The sequence below is a fragment of the Sorex araneus genome, chromosome X (assembly GCF_027595985.1).
Source record: "Sorex araneus isolate mSorAra2 chromosome X, mSorAra2.pri, whole genome shotgun sequence".
Taxonomy (NCBI): Eukaryota; Metazoa; Chordata; class Mammalia; order Eulipotyphla; family Soricidae; genus Sorex; species Sorex araneus.
Window position 1 is genome coordinate 99,220,662 of NC_073313.1, and position 23,776 is coordinate 99,244,437.

The 23,776-nt window shown below is 42.3% G+C and overlaps 1 pseudogene; it reads left to right on the forward strand.

Moving 5' to 3' along the window:
* Nucleotides 1–23,537, forward strand: part of LOC105942869 (platelet-activating factor acetylhydrolase IB subunit beta-like) — a 40,476-nt pseudogene extending 16,939 nt beyond the window's left edge.
* The last annotated feature ends 239 nt before the right edge of the window (nucleotides 23,538–23,776 follow it).

The following is a 23,776-nucleotide window of genomic DNA, read 5'->3' on the forward strand; positions in this document are numbered from 1 at the left end:
CATGTTTGATCATTGTGTGATTGTAACCCAGACATGAAAACTTGTAACTATCTCACGGTGATTCAATAAAATTACAAAAAAGAAAACCATGCACTGAATGGTTACAGGAACCCTGTTACTGGAGTGATTTTTCACTTCATATTCACTCTTATTGGCTTCTGCTTCAGAAGATGCTAAAATTAAAGCCTGGGATTATGAGAGTGAAGCTTTGAAACAAACTCTTTTTTAAAAAAATTATTTCTTTATTTTTAATTAGTGAATCACCGTGAGGGTACAGTTACAGATTTACTCATTTTTGTGCTCATGTTTCCCTCATACAAAGTTCAAGAACCCATCCCTTCACCAGTGCCCATTCTCCACCACCAGTAAACCCAGCATCCCTCCTACCCTCTCCAATCCCATCTCCCCCCACCCCACCCTGCCACTGTGGCAGGGTATATTCCCTTTTGTTCTCTCTCTCTAATTAGGTGTTGTGGTTTGCAATAAAGGTGTTGAGTGGCCACTGTGTTCAGTCTCTAGTCTACATTCAGCCCGCATCACACTTCCCCCGCATGGCCTAGGACCGAATTATACTTGGTGATCCCTTCTCTGAGTTGCCCTCTCCCCAGAATGTGAGGCCAGCCTCCAAGTCATGGAGTCAACCTCCTGGTAAGTTAGTCTCCTACTCTGTTATTCTATATTCCACTGATGAGTGCAATCTTTCTATGTCTGTCTCTCTCTTTCTGACTCATTTCACTTAGCATGATACTTTCCATGCCGATCCACTTATATGCAAAATTCATGACCTCCTTTTTTCTAACAGCTGCATAGTATTCTATTGTATAGATGTACCAAAGTTTCTTCAACCAGTCATCTGTTCTAGGGCACTCGGGTTTTTTCCAGATTCTGGCTATTGTAAATAGTGCTGCAATGAACATATAAGTGCAGATGTCATTTCGACTATACTTTTGTGCTTCTCTGGGATATATTCCCAGCAGTGGTATTGCTGGGTCAAATGGGAGCTCAGTTTCTAATTTTCTGAGAATCGTCCATATTGTTTTCCAAAAGGGCTGAACCAGTCGGCGTTCCCACCAGCAGTGTAGAAGGGTCCCTTTCTCCCCACATCCTCTCCAACTGTGGTTGCTTTTGTTCTTTTGGATGTGTGCCAGTCTCTGTGGTGTGAGGTGGTATCTCATGGTTGTTTTGATCTGCATCTCCCTGATGATTAGTGATGTAGAACACTTTTTCATGTGCCTTTTGGCCATTCGTATCTCTTCCTTGGGAAAGTTTCTGTTAGATTCTTCGCCCCATTTTCTGATGGGGTTGGATTGAAACAAACTCTTAAAGGCCACATAGACTCAGTTAAGGATATGACCAAAGAGGGAAATTGCTCACCTCCTGCTCTACATATCACTGTTGCTCATCGATTTGTTCGAGCGGGCACCAGTAACGTCTCTCATTGTGAGACTTATTCTTACTGTTTTTTGGCATATCCAATACGCCACGGGTAGCTTGCCAGGCTCTGCCGTGCGGGCGTGATACTCTCGGTAGCTTGCTGGGTTCTCTGAGAGGGGCGGAGGAATTGAACACGGGTCGGCCGCGTGAAAGGCGAACACCCTACCGCTGTGCTATCACTCCAGTTTGTTCTACGCATACTACCACCAAATTGTGGCATTTTTCAGATTTCTTTCTGCAGTAGAACCATCTATGTCCAATGATCACTGCCCAATGAAGGTTATATAGTGTCCGCGTAATGGGATACAACCTTAAATATGTGGGATATACACACTGCTTGAAGACATTCACAGGCTATACAAAATGGGTACGTATATTGTGGTCAAATCAGGATGACACGCTGAAATCAAGTTTTCCCCATGACCATAATGTGCATGTTTGGGTTGTAGCAACCATGCAGTGCAACAGTGAGCTTCGGGAATATGAACATGTTGTGGAATGCATTTTGCATTTCCTGGGCTTCTTTCCACTGTGGAAGCACAGGGTTTCTGGTACTGAAAAGGGTGGCAAACCCAGACATTACTTAGATTTGGATTCAGGGTTAAGATGATTAAGATGTGGGATGTCAGCACTAGCATGAGCCCAATGACCCTCATGGGTCATGATTACTGGAAGTCCTCGGAGCCCTCCATGGGTAATTCCTTAGTGCAGAGCCTGGAGTAAGCTCTGAGTGTAACCGGGTTGGCACTAAAACAAAATATGTGGGCAGGATGATATTTTCCTCATCACAGCAGGTAAGATGCCATCCTTATATGTGCCCATCTGGCATTGATTCCCCAGCACTGAATAGAGACCCCCCCCACCGAGCACTGCTAGAAGTGTTCTCTGAGCACAGTGAGTGTGGACCAAGAGAGAATGAGTTTCCGACCATAGATATGGAACCACTTTTGCTGGATTGAATTGTGATTTTTTTCAGGCTCCAAGCAGTGCTCCAGAGACCAGGGAGCTCCACTAGCAGTTCTCATTCGGTCGAGTAGGAGTTCAATTGAAGAGCCCAGAAAGTGATGCTGCTCAAGCCTTCCAGTGTAGTGGATCACCAGGGGCCACCCAGCAATGGCTGGAGTGCTGTGTGGTGCCTGGAATTGAACCAAGGTGGATTCTAGACATACTAGAATAGTACCTTACCGAAGATATAGTACGGAGGGTAGAGTATACCTTGCATTCTTTCAACCTGGGTCTTGATCCTCCGCATACAGTATGATCCCTGAAGCACAGCACGTGTAAATCATTAGTGCAGAGCCAAGAGTAACCCCTGAGCATCGCCAGATGTGGCACTAAAACCAGAAAAATAGAATAGTGCCCTAAATATGTGTGTGATCTACTAGCCCCAATTTGATTAACTTCTGAAATCCAGACAAGAAATGAATGTGCTGGACAGTGTACCCTCCTTATCTAAACTCACTCCCTGTCTGGAAGACACACACCATGCTGAAATGGCTCGAGGTGGGACAAGAGGCTGGGAGTAAAGGGTTAGTGAAAGGCTGTAGGACTTAGCTGGAAGGAATTAGCCATCTCGGTTTCAATCCCCAGCCCTCCACCTAGTGGAAGATGACTTGAAGTGCATGGACTCACCAATCTGGACCCCCTTGGTCATAACAGGAGACTGAATCTGGAAGGTAGAGAGAGTGGATGGAGTTAGTGGATGCTACTCATGGTGAAAAACTGAAGTTCTGAAATAACCTTCAATCCTAGGCAATAACCCTATCATTATTTTTATATTTTATTTATTTTTATTTTTAATGAATCACCGTGAGAAATAGTTACAGACTTACAAACTTTCATGATTATGTTTCAGTCATAGCCATCCCTCCACCGGTGCCCATTCTCCACCACCAATGTTCCCAGTATTCCTCCTGCAATTCCACTCCATACCCCTGCCTCTGTGGCAGGCACATTTCCTCTTACTCTCTCTCTCCTTTTGGGTGTTATAGTTTGCAATACAGGTAGTAAGTGGCCATCATGTTTGGTCTATAGTCTACTTTCAGCATACATCTCCCATCTCCCATATATCAATGTGGGGGTCCTCCAAGAATCATCCACTTAGTGGTCTCTTCTCTATCCCAGCTGCCTTTTCAAACCCCAGCATGTGAGGCCAGCTTCCAAGATGTGGAGCAATCCTCCTGGCCCTTATCTCTATTATCCTTGGGTGTTAGGCTTCCATTCTGTTACTTTTATTTCCACAAATGAGTGCAGTCATTCTATGTCTGTCCTTCTCTCTCTGACTCATTTCACTGAGCATGATACTCTCCATGTTGATCCAGGTATAAGCAAATTTCATGATTTCATCTTTTTAACAGCTGCATAGTATTCCACTGTGTAGATATACTAAAGTTTCTTTAACCAATCTGTACTTGGGTTTTTTTCCAGATTCTGGCTATTGTAAATAGTGCTGCAACAAACACACAAGTGCAGATGTCATTTATAATGTTAGGGCGCGGATCGAGATCTCCCTATAACGACAAAGAGACTCCAGAGACTGCAAACAGCAAGCAGGGTTTATTGTAAGACTGGCTAGCCAGGGTCCAGCCGCCTACACGGACACGCAGGTCCAGCAGGTTGGGCAAAAGATCCCGAGCTTCTCCAAAGGAGATCTTATATAGGCCTTCCCCGGCTGTTACAGCAGAGCCCGTGCATTTTATAGCCAATAGATTTGTAATATTGCAAACTTTCTTAACCAATCCATTTAAAAGGACATTACTCCTTAGCCTATGGTTTTAGAGATCAGTATTCGCGCCAATATTCAGGAATGTCCCGGTTCTGGGGGCAGTTCTGGGTCTTGTGATACGGGTCATGTGAATGGGTCTGGTTATCTGGTCTGACCACCACCCTTCTTGCGAACCGGGGTGCCTGTATCTGAATTCCTTGCTCAGGGGCAGAAAATCAAGTTATTCTAGAATGCGGGCTCCTGTAAAAAGAGTCTTAAGAAAGCTAAATAGATTCCTGTGGTCTGTCCTGGGCCAGATCCTCACAATATATTTTTTGTATCTCTGGGATATATTCACAGATGTGATAACACTCTCATTTTATCCAGCACTGGTGGGATGGGAAAGGGTCTTCACAGACTTCTATGGAAGCCAAATAAAGGACTTCTGAAGCTTCTGAAAATGTTTTGGGAGTACTAGTCTTTCATAACTGAGTAGTTTTCACTTAGGAGGCTGTCAGGAATAGTAAAACTTTAGTCTTTCAACGGAGCAATATGAAAGCAGGTAGGGCATTTATGTTGTACTTTGTAGACCTGGATAGGATCCCTAGGATGCCATACGGTCCAGTAAGCCCCACCAGGAGTAATCCCTGAGCTCAGAGTCAAGAGTAAACCCTGAGCACAGCCAGGAGTGGCCCCCAAACCAAAATATAAAAAATAAGGACTTTATTTACAAATTAAATTGATTTTTTAATCTGATTTTTTTCTTTTTGTTTGTTTTTTGGTGCTCACCTGGCGATGCTGAGGGGTTACATCTAGTTCTATACCCAGGAATTACTCATTGAGGTGCTTGGGGGGACTATATGTGATGCCAGAGATCAATCCAGGGTTGACTGCGTGCAAGGCAAACACTGTACCTGCTGTACTATCTCTCTGGCCTCCTTGTTTTATTTCAATGGGGGCATACCTATTGGTTCTCAGGGATTACCTTTGGCTGTGCTCAGAAATCATTCCTAACTACCTCTGGGGTTCTGTACTTACTTCTGATTCTGCCCTCTGGGATGACTTCTGGTAGTACCTCGGGTACAATATGGGATACCAGGGATGGAGCTGTGTAGGCCACGTGCAAGGCAAGAACACTACCTGAAGTACAATCTCCAAACCCCCCTAAAAAGATTTTTGACTTATAGCCTCATTATCTAACATCCTTAAAGATTATTTACAAATGGATTTACGTGAAGGTACTTATATACATGTTTCAGAAAAAGTCCTTCAAACCACCACATCACCCACAGGAATAAATAATTCAACATAAAAAGAAACTGTCAACTATTCAGTTTAGTCCCCTAATTCAATTAATTTAGCTATTACCCTTGTACAGCTGATATGACCAAAGAACCCCAGGTTTTTGTTTGTTTCAGTTTTTAAAAATATATTCTTATTGAATCATGGTCAATTACGAAGTTAGGAAGCTCTTCACTGTTGAGTCTCAGGTATACAATTTTCCAACAACCGTCTCATGAGCAGTGTCCATTCTCTCCACTTATATCCAAAGATTTTATCTTGGCCTCCAGCCTGCCTCCACAGCACACAGTTTTCTTTTTCTTTTTTCTATCCATTCCTATTTTATGCACTGTTACTGTTGTTTCCAAAACTGTTACTGATAGGGTATCAACAAGCATATCACTTTATCTGATTTCAGAACCTAGTCCTAGTCCAGAATGGCCCCTTCCCTCTATTATTGCTATAGTGATCTATTCCCTGAATTCTCACATCTCCCCACACCCACTCCACCAGTGACAAGCTTCCTACTAAGGACCAGTTCTCCTGCTCTTTGCTGCCCAGATTGTTAAAACCTATGGCACTTCTAGACGAAGCATGTAAGTGAATATTTTGAGTGTTTTGAATATTTTGAATATTTGAACGTTTAAGTACTTCTAATCTGCATGCAGTATAATTTATATGTGAGCACATTTTTTTTTTCACCAGAGCAAATGGGTTAAATGTGATGTGGTGAGAGTGCTTCCAGAGGAAACAGGGAGACCCCAACTGAGACTCAGTGATGTCTCTGGCACTCCCAAATATTAATGGTTTGATCAAGGCTGCTAGTCACCACATAGCTGGCCATCTTATGGATGTCCAAAGTAGAAACAAAATGATCATTCACTTTGATTATCTTCACACATCGCCTGTTCTTAAAATTCCATACACGTAAGGTCTTGTCATCAGCTGTTGTTTCAAGATGAAGGTCCCCAGAGAATGGGACCAGACCACACACACCCAGTTATCAAGATCTGTGATGGTCATAAAGCTCATGCCAGTGGTGACATCCCATATTTAAATATTTAATAAGGGCTGGAGAGATAGCACAGTGGGTAGGATGTTTGCCTTGCACGTGGCCGACCTGGGTTCGATTCCTCCGCCACTCTCGGAGAGCCTGGCTACTACTGAGAGTATCTCGACCACATGGCAGAGCCTGGCAAGCTATCCATGGCGTATTCGATATGCCAAAAACAGTAACAAGTCACACAATGGAGACGTTACTGGTGCCCGCTCTAGTAAATCGATGAGCAACGAGATGACAGTGATCTTATCTCTGGATCCAAATAGTAAGAAACATCCAGGCTGGCCACGTTTTTCAGTACCAAAACCCATTGTTTCCACAATGAAAGGATATGCACTTTCTGGAGTTCAAGAAATGCAGTCCACAACATGTTGATGTTCTCAAAGCTTGCTGTTGTACTGCATAGTTGCTACAACCCAAACACACACAGTATGGCTATGAGAATAGCTTCCTCTCAGAGTGTCATCCTGATTTGCTTTCACCATACATACCCATTTTGTGTGGTCTGTGAATATTTTCATGTTGTAGTCTATCTGTATATTCCGCATCTTTAAGGTTGTATCCTGTGAGGCAGATGCTAAATTACCTCCAACTGACATGATGAAGAAACATGATCATGGCCATAGATGGTTCTAATGTAGATAGAACTCTGAAAATACCACAATTTGACAGCAGTATCTGCAGAACAGGAGGTGTTCCCAATTTGGTCAAACAAAATAGTCTGAATTTAATCTTATGACCTTGAAAAGTTTGTTACCAAGATCTAGTCTCATAATTCCATGATTTAATTGTAGCATCTCGTAAGCCAAACCCGTAATAGTGAATATGGAGTGGAAAATCACTCCAGTAACTGAACTCCTATGGCCATTTCATGCATGTTTCTCTAAAATAAGGGAAACCTAATCTATGTGATCTTGTTTCTGTTCAAGTTATACATTTGCTCTCAGTTCTTCTTTTGCTTGGTTTAAGTTGATTTCTAAATTCATACATAATCTTCTTCTATAAGTTATTAACAGATCTCCATTTTATTTCCAAAAGTCCTGCACATTTGGTATCTAATTCTTGACTCATAGCCAATTCAGCTTCCATTTTAAAATGAAATATTCCTGTACAAAGCCATTTGAACAAAGGTAATCAGCTACCACTATGGAGTTCTTCTCGTTGTTGAGGTTCAGTGACATTTTGGCTGCAGCATTAAGCTAATTTGATGTAGTGCTATTTCCCTTATAGGAAAATAGAACACTCTTCAATTCCCAGATGTATAATAGGCCAATGATTGGACTCCAAGCATGATAAACTGTTTCTCACAAATGAATCCAATCTATAATCAAGTGACAGCCAGCAAGTCAGATTCATTCCATGAGTGCTCTGTGCCCTCAGTCTCAGCAGAGACTCTTCTCACCTTTGATATTCTTTCATAGAATAATGGAATACTGGTGATTTAGAGGGAAAGGAGGAAAGTAAGAGGGAAAGAGCAATGAGGACAGAGCACTGGGCTCAGTCCCTGAGAAAGGAGAGGCAATGAAGTACAGATTCCTGAGACTTTACAGGACCTAAGATTAGCCCTGGTTTCTTCCCTCACACACACCAGACCACTTCTATCCTTCCCTTTATCACTATCTAGAGTACACCTGGGGGTCTCTGCTTCTCAGATCACTCACTATGTATCTCTGCTTCCTGACACCACAGCCACCTGAACTCTAAACCTACTTCTTCCTGGTTCTTCTAATAACCCTCTCTGCATGTGTCCATAAGAGACCTTGGTATACATCTGTATCTGTAAATTCATAGATGTTTGAGAGTCCCTGTCTTCTTCTCAGGATGTTCTGTTTCCCTTGTCTTGCTGAGAATACTGTCCCATCGAAGAATCCTCACTGGCCTTTGAGGCTCGACTGCAGTTATCCTCTTCACCATGGCACCCAAAGGTATGTGCCTGTGACATCACTAAACATGTTGCCATGTGTCCTGCTGTTATGGTTGCATTCTGTGCTAAAGCTTAAAGTGATACACTCTCTGCTCCCACCAGGACTTTGCCCTCTGTAGGACAAGAGGCTCTAAAGTCATGGAGATTTGGTCAAAATGCAAATACAACCATAAATGTCAGTAATTCTTAGTGGATTTCAACATGAGAGCTGGATAAAAAAAAACTCAGTTGAGATTTTCCTAGGCTGCCAATGAAGGAAATGGTGTGACTATTGCCTGAAACACTTTATTTTTGCAAAGAAATACAGTGTCCTGCAGGTCACTGCAAGAATAGATGCATATCAAAAGATCGTTTGCCTTTCAATGGACCTCCAACTGTTTGAATCTAACAGAATTTGAAAACCTGTGTAGCCATGATGTCTTTATGCAGGGGTTGCTTGCTTGAAGAATTACCTTCCAAACTTTGGGTTAGGTTGTTATAGCTCTGACTGTTCAAATGTGTTTCTTGTGGGCAGCTGAGTGATGGTTTCAATTTTCTCATCCATCCTGCCACTCAATGGGTAGTTAGCCCATTGACATTGAGAGACTCCATTTTTGTTATGGAGTTTTGTGCCATTTCTCTGCAGGGGTTTGGTGTGTTTGTGAGGCTTGTCTTGTCTAAAGTAGCTTGTTTAGTTCTTCTTGTAAGGATAGTTTTTAGTCTCTGAATTTCCTGAGTTGTTGTTTATCTGTGATGTTCTGTTTGGAGATGAAGTATAAGGATGAGGTGATCTGGATCTCAACTGTTCAGTGTGCATGACCTCTGCATGTGTGTCACACATTGCCATGAACAAAAAGGTGAAGATGGTTCTGTCTCCCAGATGAGAGACCCACAGCAGTAGTCTTAATTCAGCAAAGCCCTCGGTGAAAATTTAAAAGTAAAGCTCATTTCTAAGCTGGGAGCACAGCTCAGTGGTAGGGTCCATACTCTATTGCATAAGGCCCTGGCTTTGATCCCTGGTACAATCCCCATGACCTTAAAAATCTTAATTTCTAAGGGCTGAAGAGATAGTAAAGTAGGTAAAGTATTTTTCTTGCATGTGGCCAACCCGGGTTGGATCCCCAGCACCCCATATGGTCCTGCCAACACAGCCAGGAGTGATACCTGATCACAGAGACAGAAGTAAGTCTTTAGCACTGATGAGGGTCACCTCAAAACAAAACACATTGAAAATTTCATTTCTAGCAGAGTATTTTCCAGTCATTTTCAGACATGGGCTGGAACGACAGCACAGTGGGTAGGGTGTTTGCCTTGCATGCGGCCGACCAGCGTTTGATTCCTCCATCCCTCTCGGAGAGCCTGGCAAGCTACTGAGAGTATCTCGCCCACACGGCAGAGCCTGGCAAGCTACTCATGGTGTATTCAATATGCCAAAAACAGTAACAACAAGTCTCACGATGGAGATGTTACTGGTGCCCACTTGAGCAAATTGATGAGCAACGGGATGACAGTGATACAGCGATACAGTTGTTTATCTGTGATGTTCTGTTTTGTTCCTTCATATCTGAGTGAGAGTCTGATCTGGTAATGTACTCACGATGGGGTATTCATTTCAGTGAGTTTTTTTCACTCTATTCCACCACTTTATTTGGACCGGAAGGTTTTTTTCTCATTAGTCTGAGTCTTCAGGACACTCCTTTGTATATAATTTTCTTCCTTGTTCTTGCTGCTTTCAGTATTCTATCCCTATCTATTGTTTCCTTCATTCTCATTAGGATATGGCTTGGAGTATTTTTATTTGCATTTCTTGTAACTGGTACCCTTCTTTCATCCTGCATCTGTGTGTATGTACCCTTCAAATCTGGGAACTTCTCAGCAATGATGTCTTTAACTGTTGCTTCTTATGCAGGGTTGTCTTCCTAGTCCTCTGGGATCCGAGTGATTCTGATGTCATTTCTATTAATTTCATCCCACAGTTTTCTTACCATCCATTGGTTTCTCTGGAGGCTTTTCCCCCATCTTCTGTGGTTGTCTGGTGATTTACTGCACTTGTTCTTGGAGCTCACTGATCTTGTCCTCAGCAGCTATTACTCTGCTGCTGAGGACTTCCAGGGAGTTTTTCATCTCACCGACAAAGCTTTTCAGATCAGTCATTTTCTGTTTGTAGTTTTCCCATTTCTGTTCCCATAGCTTCTTTAATTTTATTGGAGGTGCATTTCATTGTTTCCTTGAATTTCATATACAGTCCCAACAATTACTGTCTACAGCCCTTATCAGAGAGTTTTATATATAGATCATTTTTACTGATTAAGTCTTCTGGACTAGCATCTTAACTCATTTAGACTGGTGGTTTTCTCTGGTACTCTACTATTGTGACCTTTGCAGTTTGGTGCTGTTTCTTGTGTGTTGTTGTATGGTTTAATGCCTTCAATGAAGCCTCATTTATATACATATAAATCATCTTTATACATTTATGGTGAGTCATGAATGGGTGAGGAAATGCATGGTCATAGTACATAGGAGAGCTGCTATGCACTTCATGGGTCAGAGACAATCCTGACCTGGGAGGAAAAATGGTGATCCTGAGTATAATGCAGCCCCCTGAACTGTTGAGCTTCCTCATTTTATTGAGGCTAGGGATAGGCATAGCCAATCTGGGGCCCCTAAGCAGCCCTCTCCTTCCTTATCCACTTTGAGGGCAGTAAGCCTGTCCTATTGGTTTTGTAAGAGTATGCTGTATATTTCTTACATCTTTTCCCCAATTTTCAGTGTTTGCTAATTTTACTACATTATACTCAGATAATAGACTTAATTTAATTTCCATTATTTAAAAATTGGTTTGTTTTATGATCTAGAATATGGTCTATTCTGAGGAATAGTCCATGCACCCTTATGAAATATATACCCAGCTACTATCATATAATTGGCATAAACATGTAAGTCTAATTGGGTTGTGCTATTCCTCAATTTGTCTTTCCACTTAATGTCCTGCCAAATTGTTCTAGTCAATTTGGGAAATGCTTTATTATTGAAGTCTCACTGCTGTTGTTGATGTACCTTTTATTTTAAGGTGGATTTTCTCCCATTTATTGGTGGAGTGGGGCTACTGGGCCAAGATAACAGTACTCAAGGACGATGTTGGGTGAAATACTTTGGGATTGTTCTTAGAGTAACAAAAATGATACCCAGGACTGTCACATAAATTTACATTAATGAAATGAGTCCATAGGAGAGGAACAGACATAGAATGATTGCACTTATTTGCAGGATATATAAAACATTATGAGAATAACACCAAAGGAAATAAAAATGAGGGCCAGGTAGGAAGTTTACCTCAAAGGTGGGGAATGCAATTAGGACAGAGAGAGAACCACTAGGACAATGATAGATTGAAATGATAATTCTGAACCAGAATGAAGTGCTGAAAGGAGGTAAATTGATATGCATGAGACACTTTATTAACAGTATTGCAAACCACAGTGCCTGAAAGGGAAAAAGGACAAAGGAAAGAAAAGAAAATTGTCTATCATAGAGGCAGACTGGGAGGGTAGATGTAAGAGGCAAGGGAAACTAGGGACATTGGTGGCAAAAAATGTACACATGTGAAAGAATGGTTTTAGAAACATTAAACATCTTTGTGACTCTTATAGATTTAAAATTTCAATTAGAATTAATATTATTTTAAATAATATTAAATATCAGTTATAAATTATTAATGGTAAATATTTAAATGATAAAATAATAAGTTAAAATTATTATTTGGGGACATAAATTTCCTCAAAGAAGTAAAACAAATGGCCAAAGGGCACATGAAAAATGCTCTACATAACTAATAATTAGATGCAAATCATAATAACAATAAGCTATAATCTCACACCACAGAGACTGGCACACATCCAAAAGATCAAGTACAACCAGTGCTGGCACCAATGACAAGAGAAGGGACTCTCATTCATTGTTGGTTGAAATACTTACTGGTCCAGTCTTTTTGGAAAACAATATGGACATTCCTCAAAAAACTAGAAATTGAGTTCCAATCTGAACCAGTAATGTCACTTCTGGGAAAATATTTTGGGTGCCCAAAACCATACAGCAGAAATGCTATCTGTACTTCCAGTGTTCACTGCAGCACTATTCACAATAGCCACAATCTGGAAACAATCTGAGTGCTCGAGAACAGATGACTGGATAAAGAATCTATGGTACATCTACACAATGGAATACTATGCAGCTGTTTGGATAAATGAAGTCATTACATTTTCTTCTTTTGTGTTACACCCAGCTATGCACAGGGTTACTCCTAGCTCTGCACTCAGTAATCACTCCTGGCAGTGTTCAAGGGACCATATTAGATGCTGGGAATCGAATCTGGTTCAACTGTATGCAAGGCAAATGCCTAACCCGCTGTGCTATCGTTCCAACCCTAAATTTTCTTATGAATGGATGGACATGGATAGTGTCATGCTGAGTGAAATGGTTTAAAGGAGAGAGAGAGAGATAGAAAATGACTGCACTCATTAGTGGGATATTAAAAATAATAGTATGAGACTAATATCCATGACCAGGAAAAACTGAGTCACAAAGACTGGCCAATTGTTTGAATCTTGCCAAAAGCATGTGGGGAGTGAAGGGTAGTTAGGATAGAGAATGGACCACTATGACAGTAATAGTTAGAAATGATCACTGTGGATAAGAACTGAGTGTTGAAAGTAGGTAAAGGGATAAATAATATAATCTTTTGGTATCTGTCTTGCAAACCATAATGCCCAAAAAGAAAGAGAGAGAGAGGGAGAGGGAAGAAAGGGCCTGCCATAGAGGTAGAAGCATGAGCAGCAGGAGGGAAAGTGGGCACATTGTTTGTGGGAAATGTATACTTGGTGAAGGTATAGGTATTGGAACATTATATGACTGAAACCAATTATGAACAACTTTGTAACTGTGCCTATCACTGTGATTCAATTTTTTTTTTGCTTTTTGGGTCACACCTGGCGATGCACAGGGGTTACCCCTGGCTCTGCACTCAGGAATTACTCCTGGCGGTGCTCAGGGGACCATATGGGATGCTGAGAATTGAACCTGGGTCGGCAGCATGCAAGGCTGTGCTATCCTCCAGCCCCTGTGATTCAATTTTAAGAAGTTTCAAACTCAAATATAGCACACTAAAACACAAGAAATTGCCTGCAACCAGAAAGTTTAAAAAATAATAAAATGAAATAATACATAATTAAAGGTCATTTAAAATACATTTAAAATTTTCCTTTTTTCTCTCAGATGTCACTAGGGTAACCAAAGAGCTTTGTCCTCTGAGCTTACTAATGACAATTCCTCCCCTTTTTTTCAGATAGTACCTTGAGGCCCCAAGAAACCACATAAAATTACCCTTTTCAAACTCCGTAGTTTAACTAGACTCCATTGGTATTCAACCCTGCTATGATACACCCACCAAAATGATGTGGCAAAAGTTAACATATAACCATTTCATCGTAATTAATTTGATCAGTAAAGAATGTGTTTAATCCTTTAAAAAAATTTCCTTTTTTATCAATAGTCAACAAGCATTTTTTCTTGTACTCATTATATTCAAATTATTAATGTGCTGTTATTTTGCCCACAGAAAAAATCATATTAATATTGGAAAAGAGATAATATATGATGAACAGTAAATAGCTAATGTTATTGTGATCATTAGATACTTGAAATAAATTGGTTTGAATAACAAAATTTTTTTTAAATTAAATATTTTTTTAAAAATTCCTCACTTTATTTAAACACTGTGGTTCACAAAGTTGTTCATGATGATTTGTTACAGGAACTCAATATTCCAACACCAATCTCACCACTGTCATCTTCTCTCCACCATTGTCTTTATTTTCCCAACCACCCTTCAAGCCTGCCCTGTTGCAGGCCCCCAAAAATTAATTTTATACTTCTTTTTTTATTAGTGAATCACTGTGAGAGTACAATTACAGATTCACATATTTTTGTGCTTGTGTTTCAGTCATACAATGTTCGAGAACCCATCCCTCCACCAGTACCGGTTCTCCTCCACCGATGACCCCAGGATCCCTCCCACCCCTTCCTAATCAAGGAAAGGGTTTCCTTCCCCCCCATTCCACCTTGCCTCTGTGGCAGGGCATTCCCTTTTGTTCTCTCTCTCCTTTTGGGTGTTGTGGTTTGCAATAGAGGTATTGAGTGGCCATCATGTTCAATCTATGTCTTGTTACCACCATATGGCTACTGGAATTTTACAAAAGTACTCTAGGAAAAGAAACTTTGTGAACATTGTTTTATTTCCCCATGGGAACTTTAATTTGGGCTAGGTACTTGGAACCTGGACTCCCCTCTCCCCAAGACTAAGCTCTTAAAGGTAAGTGCAGAGAGCAGATATCTGTAGGGCCACCTTGGTTTTTGGCCCTAGAAAGGAAGGGTATTTCCAGAGGGAAAATGCTCTCAGTTGTAGGAAGTTCTCTAGTCAGATGGAAGCTGGCCACAGCCTACAGTACCATAGACCAAAGAAATAATCTCAGGGTCTGTCCGAGTGCTAGTAGAACCACTGGTTTCAACTTGCATGCAACCTTTCAGGGTTCATCCCCATTTGGTCCCCAGACACTATTAAGAGTAATTCCTGATTGCATAGCCAGAAGATAGCCCTGAGTATTACAAGGCATGGCTCGTAGGATAACATTGGTTTGCCCTTCCTCCCTGGCCTCAGGGAGCTTGGGTTTGTTGATTGCTCCACCAATCTGTCAATTACCTTTGCCTCCTGATCAGACTCTATTGACTTGTAAATATTGTTTTTGTCTTTAATGTCCTTTGTATGGTTAGTTACTTCAGAGCAATTCCTTTTTGTATGGACACAGGAAGACTGCTAAAAAGACCTGATTTTATAACTTGGGAGTTAATTGACTCCAGATAATATTACTTCCTGGACATCTGTTCTCTCGACTTAAGCCTCAGTTGCCCTTATTTCCTAGATCCCCCAAAGCAGGGTCCCAATGAGGGACTGGATAGACCCAGGGCAAGCTGTGGGCTACCCTGGCATTGAAATGGGCCAGGCTAAAGTGGCATAACACTTAACTCTAAGTTAAGAGCATACTCATGAACAAATTCTGTCATGATCCAAAAAGTAATAACTAGACTTGGACCCTGCTAGTGTTAGGAATGATTAATCCGGCCTCAGCACTGTAGTGTGAGCTATGCCTAGATGTCCCCTGGAAAGTTTCCCTACAAGCCTAAATGTGTCTATTACTATGTCTGTTAGGGCGCGGATCGAGATCTCCCTTACTGACAAAGAGACTCCAGAGACTGCAAACAGCAAGCAGGGTTTATTGTAAGGCTGGCTAGCCAGGGTCCAGCCGCCTACATGGACACGCAGGTCCAGCAGGTTGGGCAAAAGATCCCGAGCTTCTCCAAAGGAGATCTTATATAGGCCTTCCCCGGCCGTTACAGCAGAGCCTGCGCATTTCATATCCAATAGATTTGTAATATTACAAATTTTCTTAATCAATCCATTTAAAAGGACATCACTCCTTAGCCTATGGTTTTAGAGATCAGTATTCCTGCCAATATTCAGGAGTGTCCTGGTTCTGGGGCAGTCCTGGGTCTTGTGATATGGGTCTTATGATATGGATCTTGTGATATGGGTCTTGTGATATGGGTCTTATGAGAAGCATCTGGTTATCTGGTCTGACCACCACCCTTCTTGCAACCCGGGGTGCCTGTATCCGAATTCCTTGCTCAGGGGCAGAAAATCAAGTTATTCTGCCATGTGGGCTCCTGTAAAAAGAGTCTTGAGAAAGTTAAATTGATTCCTGTGGTCTGTTCTGGGCCAGTTCCTCACGTGTCCATACAGAATGGCAAATATTAGGAAGTAGAATTAAGATGTTAATTAAGTAACTGGTCTAAGGAGAGGAGAAACACACCTTAAATGCTGTTTTGCCCTTGTGGGCTGCAGATGGTCAGGAAGGCTTGATAAACATGTTGATTGCACTTCCCAGAGGATAGGCATGGTTGGGGAGGTGTGGTCTTGGAGATGTGGTAAGAGACGAGGTGGTTAAGATGGTTGCTGCCAGAGAGTTGACAAGAGCTGCAGTAGAGAGAGGGAGAGAGAGTTGTGGCCAGAGATGGAGAGCATTGTGGAGCAAGTTAGAGAGAGGGATTGGAGAGAGCTGGGAGAGAGTTGGAGAGAGTTGTGAAGAGTTGGAGTTGTGAGTGTCGTGGAGAGAGTTTGGGAGAGATGAGAGATGGAATAAACGGCAACTGATCACCAGCCAGGTTGGCCCTTGTTCTTCCTTCGTTTGCCCATGGCAACTGCCATCCCGGGTGGGGAAGCGGTTTGAGAACACCCAACGAGGGTGGTGAGAAAGTGCTGCCAGGAGAGCAGCAAAATCTATTTTAATGTGTGATTACTCATAGCGTCACCCGAGTGAAAGGAGTTTACACAATGACCTAAAAACAAAACCAGAAAAATTGAGATCCAGAGAGACAGTAAAGGGCTTAACTTGCAAGCTGTCAACCCTGGTCTGATTCTAGGCACTCCATATGGTTTCCCAAGCACCTCCAGGAGTGACCTCTTAGCACGGCCAGCTGTGTGCTCCCCGACAATAAATAAAAATTAAACCATTTTTCAAGGGAATGAAGGGTCGATGGAAATACAAATACTGCAAATACTGGGGGTGGTGATGTGTTACCAAGGCGATAAAGCCTTGCTTGTGTGAGGCTCTAAGTTTGATTGCCAACCCTCAAAGAACCCTTGTGGGGCCCTGCTTGCTCACAGTACTACAACAATAGCAAACAAAAATAAATCTGGCTATTAGTACAGTGGATAATAATAGCTTCTGTGTAAGTAAGTGGCATTGAAGTCGGTGACAGGGGTGGCTCATGTGAGGCAGGGAGGAGAGAGACTCACTTTCTCTGGATCCACCTTTGTCAGCCCGGGACTGACTGGGAAGGCTAGGAATGACAAAATCTGCAATGTGCTCCTGCACAACACGCACCTCGAGTCCCGCCAGCCTCACAAGATGGCCGTCAAACCAAGTGTGACATCTGTTTGGTCTTCTCAACATGGGAGTTGATTCCCACCACCTAATCTTTTGGGGAGCCATGTAATCAGGCTGGAGCAAGAAATTACTCTTTGCAGAAAGGAAAGCCAGCCCTAGGCCTATCCAGGCCTTACAGGTTCTTTGTCCTATCATGCAGAAATGAATTTCAGGAGGAGGTGAGCTATGACTTAAAAACAGATTTCATTTGGAAACTGTAGGAAAGGGAAGGAAGGAGAGAAAGTGAGAGAGAGAAACACATGCAAGAGAGAATGCGTGTTTCTCCAAAGGTGGAGAGAGTCCAAGTCCACATCTCAAGAAGCAAGATGCAGGTGCCACATGTGCTCGGGCTCCACATGTGGTTGGCCATGTAGGCACAAGAAGCACATGGGCTCAGGCAGCATATGTGTGGCCTTCTTTAGATCAAGGTGGCTTTAATAGGATTTCTCCAACCTGCCCTATATGGGTCTTTCTAGCTAAATAAGAGTCCGTTGCTTGGGTGGTTGACAAGAGCAGTAGATTTTGGATGGTCTTCTATGGAACTCCATTTTTGACCTTTGTTTCTGCTGGATCTTCTCTCAGAGGGTGAGTCCAGACTTTTCTGGTCTGGAGTAGCTCCAGGTAAAGGTCTTATCAGGTCTTAGTTACTATAGCCACAAGTGGGTCCTGACAATTTTAGGACTAAGTTGTTTTACTGCTCCCTAGGAATTCCACTGACATGGTGGCATTGGGGGTTGGTGGTACTTTCCTAGTCTACCTGCCTCCATCAGCATTATCTGGGAGAGTTAAGAATTCAGATATATCATGACCCAGCACTGTCATGCCTGGGAGAAAGGCTTCCCTGTGTTCTAAAAAGCACAAACTTAATTGTTATTATAGACTATTTTTATGGTATCCTCTGGTCCAGAGAAACTGCTCTACTCACTGGGCCCTAAGCTACCTAAATACATCACAATCTCCTTTTAGATAGATATTGCTGTTGCTAGCCGTAAGGGTTATCCAAATGCTTTTCAGGAGACCAGACACTGCTGGTGGGGGCCAGGCATTGTTGAGGATTGAACCCAGGACTTCACATACTGCAAGCCACATGTTTCAACACTTCAAGATATTCCCAGCCCTGTTGGCATCTCCTATTCTCTTCCCATCTTTCCTGTCACCTGAAATGATTGCCTCTCCTTTGTTCCTGAGCTGATTTTGTAGAATACGGTGCATAGACATCAGAGAGTTTTACATAAAGTTTTACCTGCTTCTTTCTCTTTTTTGGTGGGGAGGCACTTGGGTGTGCTCAGTGGTTACTCTGGCTCTGCACTCAGGAATTATTCCTGGTGGTGCTCAGAGGAACAATAGGATGCCAGTGGTCAAATCGGAGTCTGTCTCATGAAAGAACAACACCCTACCTATTTTAAAATCTCTCCATCCCCTGTTTATTTATTTTTTGGGAAAAAAGAGGGCTATGGAAAAGATTTCAAAGGGATGGAGTGTAGGCTTTGCATACAGGAGGCCCAGGTTGATGTCCAGCACCACATGGTTCCTCAGGCACCACCAGGAGAGATTCCAGAGCACTGGTGGTGGGAAATGGACACTGGTGAAGGGACAGGTGATGGAATATTGCATTACTGAAACCCAACCATAAACAACTTTATAACTATGTATCTCACTGTGTGTGTATCTCACTGTGGGGCTGGAACAATAGCACAGCAGGTAGGGCATTTGCCTTGCACGCGGCCGACCCAGGTTAGATTTCTCCGTCCCTCTTGGAGAGCCTGGCAAGCTACCAAGAGTATCCCACCTGAATGGTAGAGACTGGCAAGCTACCCGGGCGTATTTGATATGCCAAAAACAGTAACAATAAGTCTCCCAATGGAGACGTTCCTGGTGCCTATTTGAGAAAATTGATGAACAATGGGACGACAGTGCTACAGTGCTATCTCACTGTGATTCAATTAAATAAATAAATAAGATAAAATAAAAACAAAATGGAGCGTTTCCAAAAGGTTCACGAAATCACGAAATCCTTTTGATCATCGAGTGGCTCGAGCAGTCTCAGCAACTTCTACATTCGTCCTATCCTGAGATTTTAGAAGCCTCTTTCTTCTCGGCCTTCCTCTCTCTTCTGGCTGATTTCCCCGGGGACCCTCGGAGGGAATGGGCTCTAGCTTCCCTCCCTGTCCCGAGCAGAGCTCCCGGCGGCCAAAGACCACTGGAACCTAGCCACAGCCATGCTCAAGGCCCCTCTCCACACATTTGGACAGGCCTCAGGCATGAAGGTACCAGCACAGGAACCCAGGTGTGTGTAATCCCATCAACATCCAACATCCAGAGACTTAAAAGCAGACTCCCAGAAGTGCGCGGACACTTTGCGGCCTTGCGATATCTTATAACCTACTTTTTCCTCTGGGGGAAATTTGCAAGCTACCGAGAGCTTCCTGCCCACATGGGACAACCTCGCAAGCTTACCATGGTGTATCTATATGCCAAAGCCAGTAACCAGCTGAATCTCATTCCCGTGATCCAAAAGGTTAAAAAAGTATTAATTTTAATAAAGGAATGTTTAGGGACTAAGTTATAATAGGGCATTTATGTTGCATGAGGTCGACTCAGGTTTGATCCCCAGTAACCCATATGATCCCTCGACCCCTGCTAGGAGTGATCCCTGAATGCACCACCAGAAGTAACTCCTGAGCATCATCAGGTGTGCTCCTCACCTAAAAAAAGACTGTTTAAACGCGATGACTAGTTTCTCTCTCCCTTTGTGCTCTTCTGATTTGACCTTTATGATAAATTTTATTTTTGAGCAGCTAAAGGATTCTAAAGACATTGTATATGCTCACTAAAAGTTTTTTTTATTTGTTTGGGGGCCACACTAGTCTGTACTCAGGGATTATTCTTGGCTTGGAGTCCGGGAAACCATATGGGTGCTGGGTATTGAACCCGGTCAACCGTTTGCATAGCTCCAGCCCTCACCCAAAACTGTATTTTGGAATGTTGTTTTTTCTTATTTTTTAGGCAAATCTTCCGATGCTCAGTGCTCTGCCACTGATATGCACTTAGGGGATTAACCTTGGCAGACTCTGGGAAACATAGTTTGCTGGGGATGGAACCTGGGTCAGCTGCATGCAAGGCAAACACCATACCCACTGGACTATTGCTCCAGAACTTACCCGGAAGTTTTAATTGTAGATTGTAGACTTAAGTTTTTCAGCTGTCAGTATGATAAATGAGAACCTTCAAGAAGTTCCACCTGATTAATGACAACGCAAGCCTTTTTTTTTTACCGTTTGGTGGACATACCCTGGCTCTGTGCTCAGGGATTACTCCTAGCTCTGATCAGGGGACTTTGTGCAGAGCCAGGATCTGAATAGCAGTTTAGCCTCAGGTAGGGAAAACACCTTTCCTACTGTTCTTTCTGTCTGTCCCTGACAAACAAAATCTTTTATCTATCCAGCACCAATTCCACAAAGGCAAAAGCCACATATCACCTAGGGCGTTTAATAAATTGCCTATGTCTGGTTGGTTGTTGAAAAAAGGTTCAGACTAAGATCTTGAACATAACTTAGTCTTGAAAATAACCTTCTCTCTTTTGGTGAAACAGCAGAGATCATTATGTGAGTACTAAAATGGAATCATAGGACACAGTAGAGGGTCTGGAATGAGAGTATAGCAGGTAGAGTACTTTACCTGTGGCCAACCTAGGTTCAATCCCTAGCAACACTGATGGTCCCCTGAGTCCACCCAGGAGCCAGAAGTTAGCTCTGAGCAACACTGGATATGACCCGCCCACCAACAAAAACCCCCAAACAGGAAAAAGGAGACAGTAGAGAAAACAAAAGACATCTCGATTTACCCTTTAGAAGATTATTATAATTTGAATTTAAAATAGATTTTTATGCATGCAATGGAATACTATGCAGCTGTTAGAAAAGATGAAGTCATGAAATTTGCATATAAGTGGATCAACATGGAAAGTATCATGTTGACTTAAATGAATCAGAAAGAAAGAGACAGAAAGAAAGATTGCACTCATCTGTGGAATATAAAGTAGCAGAATGGGAGACTAACACCCAAGGATAGTAGAGATAAGAACCAGGAGGTCTGCCCCACAGCTTGGAAACTGGCCTCACATGCTGGGGGGAAAGGCAGCTGAGATAGAGAAGGGAACACCCAGTAGAGAATGTTGGGAGGACCCACTCAGGTTGAAAGCTGCGTGCCGAAAGCAGACTATAGACCGAACATGATGGCCACTCAATACCTCTATTGCAAACTACAACATCCAACAGGAGAGAGAACAAAAGAGAATGCCCTGCTGCAGAGGGGTGGTGGGGTGGTGGGGGTTGGGGTGGGGGTGGTGAAAGGGATACTGGGAACATTGGTGGAGGAGAATGGGCACTGGTGGAGGGATGTAAACAAAATGCAAACATGAAAGTTCATAAGTTTGTAACTGTAACCCACGATGATTCACTAATAAAAATTAAAAAAATAAATAAGACTTTTGTCTATGAAGAAAGATTATTGAAGTCATTCAATGAGACTCATTGCTGAGGAATTAAATCTCACATTAAATTATCTCAGGCATTGACTGATGGAAGTGGTCTAAGGGCAGAAATAGGACAAGATCTACAGTGCTGATCAAAAGCTAGTTATTGGATCCATTATCCAAGAGGAGAGGTTCAAGAGAGAAAACAAGATCCTGGTTAGCTTCCGCGAGATGGCACACAGAAAAAGGAAAGGAAAAGAAAACAAATAAGGATTTTCAGGTGATTAAAATGACAGTTTTTTTCTAACAACACCTAAATTTTGGGTGCCTTATTTATTAAAAGATTATGATGTGAAAACAAAAGCTTTATAGTGCATCTCTGGCTTCTGTTTCCTTTCAGTCCTTCAATAAAACGCTGCTTATTGAACTACCTAAGTTCTTTGGGATATATTGGATTGGACCTTTTTTGGTAAAAAACTGAAATCCCAAAGAAATTCTGCTCATTCCTTGTTGGTGAGTAGTCATTTAGAGGTAGTGTTGGTGTGTTGAGAAACTTAATTCACAGCTTGTGGCACTGTGCCACTCTTAGCCCTATGTGATACCTTCACTCCATGCCCATCCCCAGGCCTCTGTGGAGTTACCACCTCTCTATTTGGAAAGTTTAGATGAACTTGATCAAAACCTACAGGACACTACTACTGTTACCAAAACAAAGGCATTGTTTAAAAAAATGGAATTTGAGACTTAGAGAATACAATGTATGTTTGCCCTGGAAATTATTTTGCGGGGTTGTGTCCCATCCTCTGCCCCCAAATGAACTCCAAACAAAAAAGAAAACTAAACCACAGACATGTTGCACTGCAAATGTGAACGTTTGTTTTTGAAATTCCAAGTCAGTGACTTGAGATCGGTTCCTGCGAGTACCAGATAGTGGGAAGTCAACTGTTGTGAAATTTTCAGAATTCTCTCTGCATTAGAACCTAGCACCATCTATGGTCATGATTATGATGTTTCTTTAGTGGCCATCATGCCCTTTGGAGGTTATATAGCTTCTGCCCCATGGGATACAACCTTTACTACATGAAGACATTCACAGGCCACATGAAGTGGGTACTATGGTGGAAGCTAAGCAGGATGGCACACTGATAGCAAGCTGTTCCCATGGTCATACTGTGTATGTTTGGGTTGTAGCAACTATGCAATGCAACAGGGAGCTTTGGGAACATGAGCATGTTGTGGAATTAATTTCATGGACTCCAGAAAGTGCATATCCTTCCATTGTGGAAGCAATACATTCTTGTACTGATAAAAGTGTCCAGCCTGGACCTTCCTTACTATCTTGCTCCAGAGAAAAAAATGATAAAGATGTGGGGTGTCAGTACTGTCGTGAGACTTATGACCCTTGTAGGTCATGATAACTGGGTGCTTTGGGTCCAGTTCCATTCTCTGGGAATCTTTATCTTGAGTTATGTTATGACAATTCTTGATGTATATGGAATTATAAGAACAGTCAGTGCATCAAGACCATCAAAGCACATGATCATTTTGGTTTTGTCTTGGATGTCCATAAGTTAGTTAGCTCTGTGTAGACTGGCAGCACTGACCAAACCATCAAGGTATGGGAGTGTAAGAGACCTCACTAAATCCCAGTTGGGGTCTCCCTATTTACTCTGGGAACACTGTCACCACATCATGGTTAACCCATTAGGCTCAAATTAAATAAAATTTCCCTCACATATAAAAGTGTTCTGGATTCAGATTGAGATCTTTAAACATAATACTAAAAATATTCATTTACATGCTTGGTCTAGAAGTTCTGGAGGCTTTAACAACCTGGGCAGCAAAGAGCAGGAGAACTGATCCTTAGTAGGGATCAGCCACT